General features: G+C 38.2%; 1 long non-coding RNA gene across 3 annotated transcripts in view; it reads left to right on the forward strand.

Moving 5' to 3' along the window:
- LOC126427090 (uncharacterized) overlaps window positions 1-18,235 on the forward strand; it is a 79,025-nt gene that overhangs the window by 43,829 nt on the left and 16,961 nt on the right. Inside the window, exon 4 of one of the 3 annotated variants that reach the window (XR_007576529.1) lies at window positions 14,849-15,025. The exons of the other annotated variants lie outside the window; for them this stretch is intronic. This is a non-coding gene — a long non-coding RNA (uncharacterized LOC126427090). The remainder of the gene's footprint in view (window positions 1-14,848; window positions 15,026-18,235) is intronic. 3 annotated transcript variants of the gene reach the window in all.

An 18,235-nucleotide genomic window follows, 5' to 3' on the forward strand; every position in this document is an offset into this window, starting at 1 on the left:
CCAAAAAGTTAAAGATAATGCATGTCACTGCAAAGACTGTAGAAAAAGAAAAGAAAGATGTTAATGAAGATGTTAGGTGGACTGACTTTTGATAATATGAATGCAGATAGGTTAATCATGTGAGAGATTGCCACTGACTGACTACGTTGGATAGGATTGGTCTTATAAAGGGTGGTGTAAGGATTTCTGCTGCTTTCGGAATCTTGTAATTATTTGAAAATGACTAGGTTAAGTTTTACTACTTTGGATGGGCTATATACTCAGACCAAAATTGGGTTTATGAAATATGTTGTGGATTATTACATTAGAAAAATGCATGCAACCACTTTATTCATCCATGTTAGGAACACCCCAGCTAAAAGTTTGACAGTCATATTTAAATGTATAATGCCTTATGTTAATTTTATTAAGTTTTTAATTACTTACTTTACATATTAATAAAGGATGCCATTCAGTCCACAAAAATAATGTCTATGATAATACACAGGTGAACTTCAGAAGTAAACAGATATTATGACACAAAAGATAATAATGTGCCTGGTTCCAAACTTTAAGTACGTATATATTTTAATTGAATTATTTTCCAGTGAATCAAAATATCTTCTCACAGATAATGGAATGAGTGCTTTCCGGTGAGTGGTGTCACTGCTTCAGATTATTCCGCTCAGCTCATTCTAAATTTCCTATCTCGTATAATAGTGAAGTTTTCAGTTGATAACTTATAATTAGTACAGTACCATGCACTACAGCATCATCAGCAAACAACCCCAGATTTCTGCCCATCCTGTCCTCTAAATCATTTATCTGTATATAGAGAACAACAGTGATCTTATCACATGTACCTGGAGCACTCCTGATGATACCATTGTCCCTGATACTGGGTTCTATTACTTAAGAAGTCTTCGAGCGATTCACATATCTGTCAACTTATTCCATATGCTTGTACCTTCATTCAGAGCCTGCAGTGGGGCACCGTGGCAAATGTGTTCTAGAAATCTATGGACTCTGCCTGTTGCCCTTCATATGTAGTTCACAGTATATCATGTGAGAAACGGTTGATCTGAGTTTCACACGAGCAATGCTCTCTCAATCTGATTTGTGGACATTATCTTCGCAGTGTCAAGAAAATTTATTATATTCAGACTGGGAATATGTTCAAGGATTCTGCAACAAACTGAAGTTACTGATATTCGTCTGTAATTTTGCAGGCGTGTTCATTTACCCTTCTGCCACTTGGGACTTTGTGCTGGACGAGAGATTCGCAATAAATGCAAGCTAAATAAGGGATAATGCTGTGGAGTATTCTTTGTAAAACCAAATTGGGAGTACATCCGGACCTAGTGCCTTATTTGCTTTTAAATCTTTCAGTTGTTTCTCTGTGCCAGGAGCCTGTCCGATGGTCATATGACTGTATATTTGTATGATTTTGCTGCGTGAATGATTTCTTGGATATGAAATTTAAAACTTCAGCTTTCATTTTGCTGTCTTCAACTGCCACACCTGACTGTTCAACAAGGGACTGAGCAGAAGCGTAAGACGCACTTAGGGATTTTACAGATGACCAGAATTTTCTCAGGTTCTCTGCAAGATCTTTTGCTAAGGTATCACGGTGGTAGTTGTTGTATGCTTTGCGCATAGATCTTTTCGCAAACATACGAATCTCTATTAACCTTTTGTTGTTGTCATTTTTGCGGTCTCTTTCGAACTGAGGGTGCAATAACCTCTGCTTCCACAGTATCTTCCAAATTTCATTATTAAACCATGGAGAGGCTTTTCCATCCTTTATCCACTTACAAGGTGCATAACTCTCCAGACCATGATTTACAATCTGTTTAAACTTTACCTGTAACTCCTCTACTTGCATCTTACTGGAACTAAGTGACGTTAATTCACTGGCTAAGTGAGATGCTAACAACTGCTTATCTACTCTTATCTACAAGAAACACTCTCCTAGCCTTCTTACTTGATGTAATATCTTTCATAACTATGGTTAATTGCTAGTTATGATTGCTAATCCCCATTTCGATACTGATATTGTCAGTAAGATCTGGCATGTTTGTAGCTACAAGATCTAAGATATTTCCATTGCGTATGGGCTGCCAAGCTAACTGCTCAAAAGAGTTTTCAGAAAATGTTTTCAAAATTATTTTGGCCATCTGTCTGTCAGTATCCTCAGCAATGAATCCATAGATATACCAGTCTATACTCAATAGGTGAAAGTCACCTCCAACTAGTATTGCATGGTCTGGGAATTTATGCGCAACTGACTGTGGTCTTTCTTTGAAGTTTTAAGAACTGTCACAGTGGAATCGGGTCACCACTAAAAACATCTGTCTGTTACACGGGACCAGATAACTTCACTGTCGCATTCCACTTCAACCTCAATAGAGGTAATATTTTTGTCAGCTGCAGTGAACGCTCCCCCTGCCTTGGAGTCTAATCTGTCTTTCTGACATATGTTCCCTGACTTTCTAAATCTCTCAGATCTTTCCACTTTAGGTTGCAGTGAGCTGTTGGTCTCAAGAATACTTTGAGCATGAGAGCTTTCCTGTTGGGCAGGAAATTCAAGAAATTTTGTTATGAATTCTTTGACGGTTTACTGATAAAATTTTGACAGTCAAAGTTTCTTTAGACCTAAAGTGGTCTGACATCCTTTGCTGCATATTGACTAGGAAGTGTTCTTCAGAGTACTTCAAACTACTGTCTAGTCAAAAAAAACCTCATGTGCACTTCATAAGCACTCTGCTACCTGAGTAGCTGCTTCCTTCATGTAGACCACCCCCTGACCTGACAAAGGGAGTCTTACAAATCCCCACCAGATAATGCAAGTCTAGAAATCTGCAGTCAAGACAATCACAGAATCAACGAAGCCTTTGGTTGAGACCCTCCACTTGGCTCCAAACCAAAGGACCCAATCACCCCTGGGAACAATGCTGCAAATTGCGAGCTCTGCCTGCACCCCACACCAAGGCTAGCAGTCTTCACCACCACCACTTCTTCCTCCTCCTCCACCTCCTCCTCCTCCTCCTCCTCCTCCTCCCCCCCTTCCTCCCCCCCTCCCCCCCGTCACTTATATGAACTGAGGATGGCGGCAGAAATCATTGGTGCCGATGTGAGCCACAACTTGCAGACTACTGCACCCTGCATGCTCGATAGCTGCAGGCAGAGCTGCCTCCACATCTTGGATGAGGCTCACCGAGACACTACCGAATGCACATTGTCTTTCTTTCCAGCCCTGAACAGTGTCTGTCTAAGGGGCTCCACAACGCACCTAATTTTGGGGTTCCCAATAACTAGTAAACCCCTCCTCCTCTAGGCCTGCCCATATCCTACTGAAGCAGCAGCCGCATATTTACTTAAAGGGCGAATGGGTGAGGCCAAGCGACCAGTCTCCTCATTGGCTCTCCGCCTTGACTGATGCTAATGCATTACCTCTCTATACTCACCCTGCGGTGAGGCTGAATCCACCGCATCATGTACACTAGGAGGTGCCTGGTTAGCAGAGCCCATGGGCAGAACAATTGACACCTGAAGTGTCCCATACAACACGCCAGATTCTCCACTACCACTGTACCCTGAGGCAGCAGTCTGAAGGTGACCGATTGTAGCCAGAAGCGCCTCAAGCTGTTCGCGGACCACAGCCAACTCCTCGTGCATCCACATACAGGATGCACACACCCTAATCATCCTAGTAAGACCAACTGAGAAGCAAACTATAAAAGCAGATAGAATCCCAGGTACACAACTTGTTACCCTCCTGATGTGTCACAAATGGGTATTAATGCATTAATTAGCTAGCTGTTCAGTGAGCAATTCTGCGCTACAGGCTGAAGGACTTTTTTTTCTTACAAAAATGTGAAATTAAACCTTTTAAATAGAGCAGCATATCCTAAATTCAGTAAATGTACTACAAGGAAAAGAAGGAAATTCGTGAAGACTTAACTTATTGCTCTGTACGATGACTGGTATGTTGTTGTATTAATAATAAATGAAAAAAGGAAATGAGATGACAACTGGCTTTTATTCATCTTATATTGAAATTAAGATTTTACTTGTTAAAAATCAGATAGTGTTGAAACTAGCGAGGGCAAAAATAACAATGAAACCTTCACTTTCAAGGAAACGTCAGTGTTCTGCCACAGCAACAGTTGTGACCTTCATAGCACCCAACAGACCTGGTGGGCAGAGACTGGTATGCAACCAGTCCAAAAATTATTGGCGTCAGTGGCCTCCAGTGCATTAAAATGCTCTGGGAAAAATAAAACTTCAAATCAGTTACTAAATCAGTTTGTGAATTCCACATTATGTCACACATAAATACATCCATACTGAGGAATATTTTTACTGCCATGATGCTTGTAGATGACTATTTTCATTCTTTGTTTTATGGTAGAAGAAAATGAACCTTTCTGTTAAGCCACTGATTTTAATTGAAATTAGTCTTATGTTAACTCCTAATTCAGGTCAGTTGGTATCTCACTTTTTGTTTGCTATAGGGTACAGTATGGACCCGTGTGAATTGGTCGTACATTGGCAGCACTGTCTCTTCTTACCTTTTCAGCTGTGTGACAGGCTTTACAGTGCATCATAACAAAAAGGCAAGATACTGACCATGCCCAACCCATTTACAACTGCTGCCTGCTTCACTCATACCTACATACCAACATGCATTTCACACTGTTATTGTATTATTATTTATTTCTATTCCTGTCTTCATTTTAATCTCATCCAGTTTTCTTATTGGTCTTATTTACATCTTGATGTCTTATTACTGTGCTTCATGTAGCTTTATCCTTCCTTCGCTATACTTAATCTGGTTTTGTCTTTTTCCAGTTTTCAGAATATTCCCATATGTTTTAATGCTCTGTTACTATTTTTTTTCTCCACAATCGATTTTAGTTCCTTCCATCTGTGTAAATACAGAAAAGTTTCCCTACCCCTATACCGAATCCACTCCCACATAACTTGTTACTGTGTTGCTGCTTAGTTTGTGGAATTGGTCCCAAACAGCTTTCCACAGTGATTCTATGTTATAATTCTGTCATTCCACAGCCCTCACCAACTCAGCCCTACACAATATATAACTGAGTCCTAAACATTTTGCCACTACCTCATCACTGCCTGTAAAATATTTCCACTCTGCTGTACCAATTACCACATCACATTGCCAAATTTGAAACCCACGTACTGCAGGAACAAGAGCAGCATGCACAGTGCCACCTTAAAAACTGTAAAGTCTATTCACTTTGTCACTTTGTACACTTATATTGGACTACCACAACCCAGCACCACTACAAAAACCTCTGTCAAACCTCCTTTACATCAGTTAATAGATGCCTGACCCCATCTTGCAGAACTACATATGCTACAATCTCACAAGCTCCCACCCACCATCCTACCGAACCCAGCACCTAAACAGTCCTGTAACATAGTAGTGAACCTCTCCTCCAAAAGCCTCATTTCAAAGGGGCTTATCTTTTGCCACATTCACAAATTCAGTCATTCTGAGCTTGTTAAAGACCTGCTCTCCTTCCTAAAGTGGAAACACTTTTTTGTTACCAACTCAAAACTAGTACTGAACCCAGCCTTACTTGGTATACTCTTCCATCTAACTGTGATCCTACAATACATCCCTCCCCTCCACCTTCACTCCCCCCACCCCACTTCCTGGATCATCCTGTAACCTCAATTCTTGTCTCACCATCATTCCTCCGAATTCACGTACGCAGAGAGAAGCACAGTCTGGTGCTTAAAAACTGATTTCCACCTTAAAATCACTTCTAATGGAATACATTTCTGAATAAATAAAGAATATTGTTTGTGATTGCAGCGCACTTTCTGCTCCACCTGTACAGTCCTTGTTAGGGTGTGGAGTACATGGACAGTTTGAAAATTGGCTCATTCCACTCATTCCATTTCAAGTGTAACGGGAGTCTCTGCTGGACCATTTGTGGATGTAATGAAATTTTATCAGAAGGTTCCACAATGTCTTGAATGAATATGTACTAATATTCAGCTCCATATCTCCTTTGGTTCATTTCTAAAGCCTCTCGTGAATAGGGTTCCCAAGTTTGCACCACCTACACACGTGCCAAAGTGTGAACTTTGGATAACTTTTGTGAAAGGTACTTTCAGTTTACAAGTCCTTGCTTATGTGCACTTAAACAACTTTTTGTGCTGAATTAGAAGATATTATCGTTGACATTTTTAAATGCAAACTGTAAGAGCCGTAAGACTACAAAAATGACAGAAAATTCATTGTGTGACTTTGAGAGCCCATCTTTAACCAGTCACAATTCACAATTTAATCAACAGATTTGGCCGACAACTGTGCTGTCTTCTTGTGCTTTTTGTTTGATAGCCTTGGGCCTTTTCTGTCAAATTATATGCTCCTACCAATTTGGTGTAAATGTTTTGGGTGTCAAATTTGTGTAGTTTTTGGAGTCCGTATCTCAACTGTATGTTCTTTAATCTTTATAATCTTTCTGTATCTAAAAAGAGAAGCCTTTCAACTTCAGAGGCACTGTAGTTTAATTTTTGACTCTTGCCTGCTTATGACTGAAAAAAAAAATTTTGCTCACAGTTATTACTTTTCATACACATTTTTATGCTCAAACGTGATATTAATGAATAAACAGAAAGAAAAATCAGTGAAACCTTTTTTCTGTCCATAAAAATACTAGTGTAGTTATGTACGAATCAACTTCAAGCAATAAGCAGCAATAAAACAAATGAAAATTCAGAATGTTAGAACTCTAAACACAGCTGGAATAATTCTTTTTCACATCAGAATGAATAAATTGCTATTACTGTCTTGTTCATATTCTGAGTAAATATATTGGATTCCTGATGTTTTGGTGTGTTTATGACTTTTAGACACGTATTGTTCCGGAATTGGTCTTCTCAAAATTTTGTGAACTCAGGCCAAAGTAGTGCTGCTGGTACCAGAGTTGTTGTAATTTAACCTTACCCAAAATGATTGCGTTTTTAAACCCATTGTAAAAAAATCAATAAAACCCAACCATATCTAATATGAAAATTCAATTAACATACAAAATGTTACATAGTTACCCTTACGCGAACTAAAGAGAGCCATCATATTTACTGAAGGCAAATATGTAGTGTCACAAGAATTTATTTTATTAATATTGTGTTTTAACTTTTCTTGCAATTTAAGAAATGCAACTAAAATAACATTTACACTCCCAGCAAAAAGAAACTAACTTGATGTAGAATTGTCATGAGAGTAAAGTACTATTAACTACTTTTTGGAAGCATGCAGAAATTTGTAGATCTTCACTAATTTCTCAGTTCTTTTGTCTCCTAAATTTTTTATTAATTTTGCCCAAATGAACTGGCAGATGGACAAGATTCTTTCAGGTGCATTGCTGGCAGGGCATGAAAAGAGGCACTAATAAAATAGTTGTAAGAATGGGTTATTGTTTTCAATAGAGTAATAATAGGAATTTATATTGAATTGTTTAATCATCAATCTGAAAAGAAAGCAATAAAATCCAATTTCAACTACTTTTCTTTCATTTTTAAACCCATTTTTATTTTCTCCCTAATCCTGGCTGGTACACTCAGTTCATGTATGTGTAATACATCAAAATGGCCAACTGGTGTTGGCTGCGGCAGCTATCAAGGATGGTAACTATGAGGAATTAATGAAAAAAACTGTGTGCCATTTGGAATCAAAGAATGCATGCTGCAATATTGTGGAACCATGTCCCTGTATAACCTGACCTAGAATCTTATACAGTTCATGTTTTTAAAAAAAATATGACCCAGAAGAAATTATACAGTACAAACAGGGTTTATACTAATAAGAATGTTGTAGAGATGCATCAATCAACTGTAAGAAGAGTTAATAGAGAAACTGGTTCTTAAAAAAGAAAATAAATAAAAAAAAGTCATGGTCCTGACAAGCTACCATTCTCTCTCTCTCTCTCTCTCTCTCTCTCTCTCTCTCTCTCTCTCTCTCTCTCTCTCTCTCTCTACCACTCCCCCTGCTGTCCCCCTCCCCCCCCTCTCTCTCCTCTCTCTCTCTTCTCTCTCTCTCTCTCTCTCTCTCTCGTCCTCTCTCTCTCTCTCTCTCTCTCTCTCTCTCTCTCTCTCTCTCTACCGCTCCCCCTGCTGTCCCCCTCCCCCCCCCTTTCCAAATTGACATCTGGGTATACCGTGTATGCTTCATATCACTGCCTTTTCATTTTTGCTGAGTGCTGGAAACTCTACAGCAGGCTGCTTCTGTGCACCCTACTAAATGAGAGAAATTTCTTCTTTTGTAAACGACAAAACATTGTAGTGCTTTTTACACACAAACAAAGACTTCAAATAATTCTGTCTGCTCGATAAGCACATTTGACAACATTTGCAATGAGCAGAGTTACAGATTAGAACACACCCTACTATCATGTTTCTTTGTTCCATGACTTTTTTAAGCACTGTCAAGAATGTCTTCTTCCAAGGAGCCTGTCACAACTCTGAGGTGGGAATCTGCTGCACAGGGAAAACATAAAGTACAGCAAGTGGCCTAATGATCTTCATACCAATTAGTAATCTATTTGAGACCAGTAAATGCTACTCGAGCTACTGTTTGTACGAAATCTGAAGATACTTGCAATATCTGTAGGGTATATAAGAATCCCAGAATGTGACAAGCAGTTGTTCGTCTAGCCTAGTACTTCGTTTTTATGTAATATTCTTCTTTACAGTGTCGATATTGTAGAGGCTCCTTTTCCGTTCAAGAGGGTCTTGATTATTATTGGTGCAATCTCTTCCTTGCATAGTTTGTTAATCTGTCTCCAGTATTCTGAGTTCCACTTTTCTTGTCACCTGGTATTTTTAAATAACAGATAAATAAATAAGTAGTGTGGCTATAATTAATACCAGTGTAAATAAAATGCTTGTATACTCTTATTAACTAAATAATACTACACCAGGCCATGTGAGAGACATTGTGTCAGTAGTGTTTTATGATGCCCTCCAGATGAAATACTAGCAACACCTCCTAGGTTGAGAGTGTAAATAAATCTTAAATCTTCTCCATCTAAATTTAATTCTTCTGATAGTTCTGGTGAAAGGCGATTGCTTTCATAAAATTTCCATTTACTTAATTTATCTCTGGTTTTATTAAGTCCATCCCAGAGCTTACCTAGTTCCTCTTCTGTTTTTCCTAAATCAACTGTGAACCATAGTGTACTGACTGATAAATCTGTTATTTCTTGTATCTTTTGAGTAATTAATTCACTTACTCATGCCTCCAAAGTTCAGAAAGTGGAGCTGGTAAAGCTATGTCCAAATTTTTACCCTGCTCTAACACATGTAACCACATATGCATGTCTTAAGAATTGTTCTTTTACTTTTGTAAACATTTGTTTAGTTAATTCTTTCATATATGTTTTACATTCTGACCTACCTCCTTTAATTGTTCAAAACCAACATTTCTTACAAGATCACATAGTTCGTTTATCTTAGTACTTAACTACTCTTGTAAAGTGGGTAAAATGTTAGCAAGTTAGTTATTTTTGTATTTATCTCCTTTTTTTTTTTTCCTCTTCGTGAGATTTCTGAATATGCTGTAGGAGGCTACCATTTGTGATATTTGTGATATCTACTTTTGCACTTAAATCCTCAGTCGTCTTCCACCATTTGTTGCCTATAATTTATTAATGTAAAAACGCTAATGAGTTGTCTGTTGACTCAGTATTCTAAGCCCAATAACACTCAACTTTTTGGCCAGCCACTGACTTCAAATTTCTCACAACACATAGTACCACTTGAAGGCACGTTATTTTGATTCAAATACAGCTCACTTACGACTTTCAGTGGCTCTAGGCATGGCGAACTGCCAGTGCGAAGTGGGACTGTCATGGTGGGAAGGCTACAATAGAAATTGCTGCAGCAGTGGCCAACTCTGGTGTTTGATATGCCACCAATGTAACTGCAGTTAACTGGCATGTGATGACAAGGAACTGAAGACTAGAAAACAGCCACCGGCTCGAATTCTCGATCTTCTGGATTGTAGACATGTATTTTATTCTGTGTTGTAATTATTGTTGAGTAACTTAATATTCTTGTATTGACAACTAAATTCCTTCTGTTCTTTCTGTATCACTGAGAAGTCTATAAAGTTTTCTCATCAACAGCTCAATTCTTCATAAACTTTTCTTGAATAAAGTATTATTAATGATTGCTGCATTGAGTAACCTTCACAGTTGACCACATTTTCATGGACAGTGTCCTTTTCTACTGGAACTCATTATGACAAAAATACTAATTTCTTTCAAGTATCTTAACAAATTTTTGCAGATTCGCCATTCTGTGAGGCATTCAGCACAAATGCAATTTTTCCTGGTTACTTACATGACAATTTTCTCTGATGAGGGCAGTACATTAGCTACTGTTGTCAAAACACCTTTTGCTCATTACCTGCATAAACTGCCCCCCCCCCCCCCCGCATCTCCCCCCCCCCCCCCCCCCATCTCACCACCCATCTCCAAATCAGTGTCCAGCTGTACCCTGTATGCCTTGTATTACTGACTGTGTCTCCTTTTTGGCATGCTGCTGAGTGCTGAAGACTCAACAACAGACTACTACTGTGCACACTACTACATGAGAGAATTTTCTTCTTCTGTAAACCACATATATTATTATACCTTTTTACACACAGGAAAGATATCAAGCTGTTCTGTTTGCTTGGCTAGTATGTTTCAACATCATTTGCAACAAACCACGTTACAGTCCATAGCATTTCTTGGTTCTGTGTATGTCTGATGCATTGTCACATGTGTCTTCATCCTAGGAGCCTGGCACATATCTGAAGCAGGGATCTGCTCCACAGAGAAAACATTGAGAACAGCAAGTGTGGCCAAATGGAAGCCACTTCCAGTGTTGCTCTGTCCAGTAGCAACATAGTCTACCTCACCATTCAGTCAATATACACATGCAGAAAAACCCAGTGGTCAACATGAATGTCCCACTATCCAAACTACTTTAAATAAATGTGCTCCAGTAGTTGATGGTCATCATTCATCAGTCCTAAATACCCTGTACAATACATTACTTTAACAAAGTGATAGATTACACTGTAGTCTTGATCTATTTAAATTCAAGGAAAACATTTCAAGCATCATCTTGTCTTACGTTACAGAGAAAGAAATTAAAGAAATTGAATTTGATCAAGAAAGGTTTGTTGAAGTCCACAGAGTTGCTAGGATAAGAGAAAATCAACAGTTCAAGCCCATTGTTGTAAACAATATTAGGGGAAACAGAGGTTAGAATGATTTTGTAGTATTCAAAGTCAAAGTGTTTAAAGTCAGTGAAGAAATTCCAGCACTTATCAGCTTTTTGCATCCCAGTGGCTACGTCCATTCCTTCCATTGTCCATCTACTTAAGGTACTTAATGGATTCCGGATCATCACATATTTAAAATCAAAAGCACCATCAATAGCATCAGGAAGGCAATATACTTGTTCAGAATCTAAATGAGACGGAATTTGCAATTTATTTAGTCTGAAGTGCAAAGACATTATTCCAGTCATACAGTGTGTTTAAAGTTCTGTCTCTCTCTGGATTTTCATTTGTTTTACTGCTGCTTATTGCTTGAAGTTGATTGTACATAACTACACTTGTATTTTTGTGGCTTAAAAGCTGTTTTCTCTCATTTTACTTTCTATTTACTCATTAATTAATGCTGCATTTGAGCATATACACTCTTTATGAAAACCTACAACTTTGAACAAGGTTTTACAGCTGTAAGCAGACAAGGGTCAGCTGCTGAAGCTGAAAGACTGCTGAACAAGTCCAGAAAAACAGGGACACTTCATTGAAAATATATTTATTGAAATATAAGTTTCAAAACTGGGCAAATTAAAGCTGAAAGTACATATTTTATACTGTAATTAGCCCTTTACAAAACATTCATTGTAGAACACACAAATTTGACCATCCGTTATTTCCTTTTCTCTGCTGAACAAAACACTAGAACAGTGTATTATTGCAACCCCGTTTGTAGTCCAGTGGGCCATTCTTGAGAGCACAAGACAGATTCTTAAAAACCAAGTCAAAAAGAAGTATATTTCTGCATTACAAGTTCATTTGATATGATTTTTGTTTCAAAATTAATTAATTTTAATTTCAATATGAATTGTCCCACCCGTAACACTGAACATCATTAATTTTTACAAGAGAACACTGTGTAAGCAAGCTAGTTTGCATGTAGGATTCAGCTGGTAAAATTAAAGTATGTTAAGAATAACATTTGCATTTTATGGGTGGGACTTTACGCACTGTATTCTCTCCAATGTTTGAAGCTTTGTCAGAAAATGGGTTAAGAAGAATATTGTTTTAGAATGAAGGTACATGTTTTGGGCACTTATTTTGCCAAATAAAATAATAATAGATATTTTTAACTAAATTTCAAATTACAATACATAGCAGTAATGGCATCAAAGACTAGAGTCCAAAAGTTCAGAGAAAAGTTGAAGAACAATGAGGACGCATGTCAGCTACATCTAGCAAACAAAAAGAAGCGTGATAAGAAAAGAAACCAAATGATAAGAAAAACAGTGAATGGCAATCTAGCACTTCATAAATTAAAGAAAGCAAAAGAGAGAACAAAAACAAAGCTTTAGAATGAGGAAGAAAGAACAGTCCGGTAACTCATTAGTTCAACCGTACAAGCCAGCAAGTTCACTAGGAAAGGCAGTCAGTGGACAAAGAAGCATTGCCTAAGAGCCCCAATAAAAGAAGTGCTGTGGTGAAGAAGCTGTTATCACAGTAACCAGAAACTGAAGGTGCTTCTTCTTCTTCCAGAATGGAAATACCACTGCATGGGCGTAAAATTTATACTAAAGGACTTATTTCAAAAGTCCAAACTTTTTTCTCAAGAAATCTTTCAGGAAAGAGAGATTGTTTGGTTCCTAGAGATATAATTACCAAAAAAGTATAAGGTGCAGCAATGAATAATGTTGACAACAGTAATGGAAGCATATGAACTTTTTAAATCTGAATTTCCACATTTAACAGCTGTGGTGAAAAAACATAAGTTTTGTATCCTATACCCACTAATGGTTTACTGACATCTAAAATGCCACATAATATCTGTACCTGAAGGTACCTTGCAAATATGTAGTTTCTTATTAAATGTTTAAGTGATGAATTTCCAAATTTCCCAAATACTATCAAAGCATTGGTTTGTAGTACAGGCAAAGAAAAGAGAGTGGCACAAAATTCTATTAATTGTAAGTTAAAGCCAGTGATCCCAGGCTAATTAATCTTATAGATTACAGTGACATGTATGAGGAAGTATGTTGGAAGCAATAGAAAGAACGAGAGGTGTGTGTTTTAGTTGTTAGTGAAAGTGGTAGCGTACGAGATGTACTGCAGGAAGAGTTTCAGTGTACAAACTACAGGGAACCTTGCTCATTATGCCAGACACTGCATGAAGTCAACTAGAATGATTTATGTTCCCAAGGAAAGAATTGCAGAAAATGTTGAAATGCATTAGTTTTATTTATTATTTTGCAGACAATTTAGTATGTATATCTGAAAACTGTATTTGTTAGAATTAAAAGAGTTATTTTATTGCTTAAAACAGTAACGTGACTTCAAAAACTTAAGATTCCTAAATGTAAAACACAAAAATGCTAGTACAAACTAGGACAAATGTCCAACCTGAAATGTTGGAATTGTTCTGCACTTTGCAGGGACAGCAAGACAAAAAAGATCAAAGAAAGCTGAGATATAGACCTCCATAATTATCCAAAATTTGGCACCCAAAATATTTTCATTAAACTGTCAAGTGCATATATTTTCTTTGAGAGGAACTGAGGCTATTGCAGAAAGGCACAAGAAGACAGCATGGTTGTGCATAATATTACCAATTCTTGGCTGAATCCGCCCATTAAATTTTGAATTATGGCTGATTAAAGTGGGACTCTCATAGATGCAAAGTGAATTTTCTACTATTTTTGAAGTTTTACAGCTGTCAACACATGTACAGAGTCTGCCAGAAAAATCTGTACACTCTTTTGTCAGGCTCTATCGTGACATCAATATTGTTGTTCCATTTGAGTTATGAGTGTGTTGTAGTATATTCTTTGGCTCAACAGATGTTAGCACATTCATCTCAGTATTGATAAAACACACATGACATTCGAGCAATGAAGATTTATTGTGAAATTGTTTTCAAGTTTGAAGTGCGACATCAGTGGAGGCGGTAGTTGGAAACAGAACCACCAACCCACTTAGCAATTAAAAGCATCATTGTCAAGTTTTAATTGCATGGAACAAATTGTGATATTGACAAAGGAAGATCAGGAAGACAGCATACAGCTACAAGTCCTGCTTTGTTGGCGTTTGTTAATTCTCCACAGAAGTCTGCTACGCAATGTGCACGTGAAGTGGGGGTTAGCAGTACAAGTGTACATTGAATTCTGAAAGTTGCAAAATGGAAAGTTGACACTCCACAATTACTGCACATGATTAATGATGATCCTGATCACTGAATGCAATTTTTTGAAACCTATCAGCAATTGGTAACTGATGACAAACAATTTGTGATGAAGGTAGTGTGGAGTGGTGGCACAAATTAAACTTAAGGGAACCATGAATCGGCATAACAGTGTGTACTGGGCACCAGAAAGTCTGCATGTTTAAGTGGATAAAGCAGTCAATCTACTAGGGGTTCATGTGCGGTGTGGACTATCATCTAGGATCTTTGTAGGACCCTTTTTCTTTGATGCTACTGTCACTGGTGAAGTGTACATGGAAATGTTATGCACATCAATTTTGCCAGATATACCTGCATTTTATAAAGCTGATGAAGAGGTCTTCTACCAACAGGATGGTGCACCACCTAGCCGCATGAGCTTTCCTGGATGACAATTTTCCGGGGCATTGTATTGGATGAAGAGGCCCATGAAGTTCCCTCCACGGTCATCAGATCTAACATCTATGGACTTTTACTTGTGGGGAAGTGTGAAAGATAACGTCTATCAAAGGAAGCCACACATGCTGAAGGTACTTTTCCAGGAGATTACAGCAACATGTGCAGCGATCTCCACTGCAACATTGGCTGATGTAGTTGCGGCGACTGCTCGTCATTCTGTTATGTGCATAGCCGCCAACGGTGAACATTTTGAACATGTACAGTAACCATAGTTCCTTAAAGTGTGTATACATTTTTCCGGCCAACTCTGTATTTAAAGATGTAATTAGTTGTTGTTGTTGTTGTTGTGGTCTTCAGTCCTGAGACTGGTTTGGTGCAGCTCTCCATGTAATTAGTAATGTATTCTTATTGAGCACAAAATATTGTTTAGTATAGAAGAGCAGGATCTTATAAGCTAAGAGCACCTTTCATGAATGTTATCCAGTTAATGTTCTGGCATGCATGTAGGTTGTGGAAACTGAGACCCCTGTCTATGAGAAGCTGAAGAACTGGAACGAAAAGAAATACCAAGCTGAAACTGTGTACATGTTCATCCAAGACATCGTTGAACCTACTCCAAAAAAGCCATTGGATTCAGAAATGGTCAAGTGAGGACCATCTTTAAATCTGATACATTTGAAATGGAATGACCCTAGTTCTTGATTAATGTCCTGTCACAGGACCCAACACCATCTCTTCAAATTCTACTCTGTAAACAAATCTTTGTTGAGAACATTTGCCGACTGTCTGTGGCATGAATAATCCAATTTCTTGTAATTTTCTGTCTGTGATGATAATTTTTTTCCAGTTGACAAGATATGTACTATGAATCTTTTCTCGCTACATTTGTATGTCTTTCTGGGCACTGCATGCTGCAACATCATACATTAAATGCACGTCTTTAGTTTGTTGTAATAAGAAATGTTATACCTTTTACAATTAGTCAACTCCTCTGTGAAGAGAGTGTAGGCAATAGTGTATTATTTTTCAAGATAGTGTTACGGTTGTCAGTTTGAAGGCAGTTGCTTTACTACTAAGCATAAGCAGTTTACACACATTTACTTCAAAAATGTTGTACATTCAAGACCTTATACTACCTGAAATACACACTTCCAACCATTTGTTTCTTTTCTCAAAATACTCATTTTAGTGTCCTTTACTGTTGGTATTGTTTTGACCTGAAGGGATTATGACATCCTGTATTAAAGAATCACATATTATACCAAATACATGACAAAATAGTAAAACCAAATAAATGTCATTGGTGCCAACATATATATGTGAAACATTGTCATCTTTCTTGTGTGTTGAACTAATATAAAGTTCTCGGGTTTCCAGATGCGACAGTTCGATGAGTGTCGCTACCATCGTCTTATGGTAAAGTGTTGAAATGTCATCTTGCTTGATCTTATACAGGTACTGCAGCGAGTTGAGTTGTCCTTGCCTTTGACCCAGCACAGATTGGAGCAGATGAGGGAGTGTACTTGAATCCCAGCATGTTCAGTCAGATACCAACTAGCACATTGTACAGATATCTCTCAGCTCTGAGTGCTCACAGTGTGTTATGGCCAGTAACAGGTCCAAAGCAGAACTTTGTTAATAGCCACCATCTCTGTTTCTGAGGCCGTTATTAGCCCTAAATTTGATGGATTCCTTTATCATGCTGTCCCAAACTACAATGCATTACAAAGCACTCTTGCTCATTCAGAATACAACATGCAGCTTTCTTCCAAACTGTGCTCAGTGACTGCCAATTTGTCTCTCTGCCCCAGAGCTGATGTGCTCCAGGCAGTACTGCTGAATACGACATTGTGTCTGCTCCGTGTAACATGGCCTACGCTCACACTGAATGCTTTAGATGTCATATGGGCACATCCCCAGATGAAGAAGATGGTGATTATCTTTGAAAACTTGAGTTTTAACTCTTGTTTGTCCTGCTCTGGAAACCTAGAAGATTTTATTAGTATATCCCAGTTGTTCTGGAACACATTTCACACACATATATATAACTAGTACTGATAATAACAAACAGCTGGTACATAAAGGGCAGGCTCTATTAAAGGGATCCAGTAGGCTACAAAGCGTGGTGGTACTTTTGGAGTGGTATTCTAAGTGAATTTCTAATCAATCATGGGCTGGTTTGAAAATTGTTTTTCCTTGTTTCTTTGTGTTCTGACATACTTTACATCCATTAGGACCTCTTCACTATTGATCTATACATTGAACAGTGTATCTAAGGCAATCTAATCTAGTGAAATGAAGAACAAGCATATTTTTTTGAATGGGTTTGTACCAGCAGGAAATGAATGTGTCAGCTTGCGACGTTTGCCTACTGTCTTCACTGATGGTCCTCAGTGTTGACGTACTGTGTTGTGATACTGGCTGAAAAATGGGCGGTGGAATTTCAACACTGACTACTGTAAATAATGTAGCCGACAGGCGCACAGTTGCGTTCCCAGTTCTTTACTTTCACTGTTCACAACCCCACAATATACACAGTTAATATAGCCAGTGCGCTATTGTTTAACTTTCGATAAGCCTCGTTAATAGCTCTCAGGCAAACATCAGCATACTGCTACCATAGTTTACTGTCGAACATCTATTAGCAGTAGAAAACTGGTCACAGCAGAATAATATGCTACATATTGAAGATGAAATGGGAGATATGATACTGCATGAAGAGTTTGACAGAGCACTGAAAGACCTGAGTCGAAACAAGGCCCCCGGAGTAGACAATATTCCATTGGAACTACTGACGGCCGTGGGAGAGCCAGTCCTGACAAAACTCTACCATCTGGTGAGCAAGATGTATGAAACAGGCGAAATACCCTCAGACTTCAAGAAGAATATAATAATTCCAATCCCAAAGAAAGCAGGTGTTGACAGATGTGAAAATTACCGAACTATCAGCTTAATAAGTCACAGCTGCAAAATACTAACACGAATTCTTTACAGACGAATGGAAAAACTAGTAGAAGCCAACCTCGGGGAAGATCAGTTTGGATTCCGTAGAAACACTGGAACACGTGAGGCAATACTGACCTTACGACTTATCTTAGAAGAAAGATTAAGGAAAGGCAAACCCACATTTCTAGCATTTGTAGACTTAGAGAAAGCTTTTGACAATGTTGACTGGAATACTCTCTTTCAAATTCTAAAGGTGGCAGGGGTAAAATACAGGGAGCGAAAGGCTATTTACAATTTGTACAGAAACCAGATGGCAGTTATAAGAGTCGAGGGACTTGAAAGGGAAGCAGTGGTTGGGAAGGGAGTAAGACAGGGTTGTAGCCTCTCCCCGATGT

The sequence above is a fragment of the Schistocerca serialis genome, chromosome 11 (genome assembly GCF_023864345.2).
Source record: "Schistocerca serialis cubense isolate TAMUIC-IGC-003099 chromosome 11, iqSchSeri2.2, whole genome shotgun sequence".
Lineage (NCBI taxonomy): Eukaryota > Metazoa > Arthropoda > Insecta > Orthoptera > Acrididae > Schistocerca > Schistocerca serialis.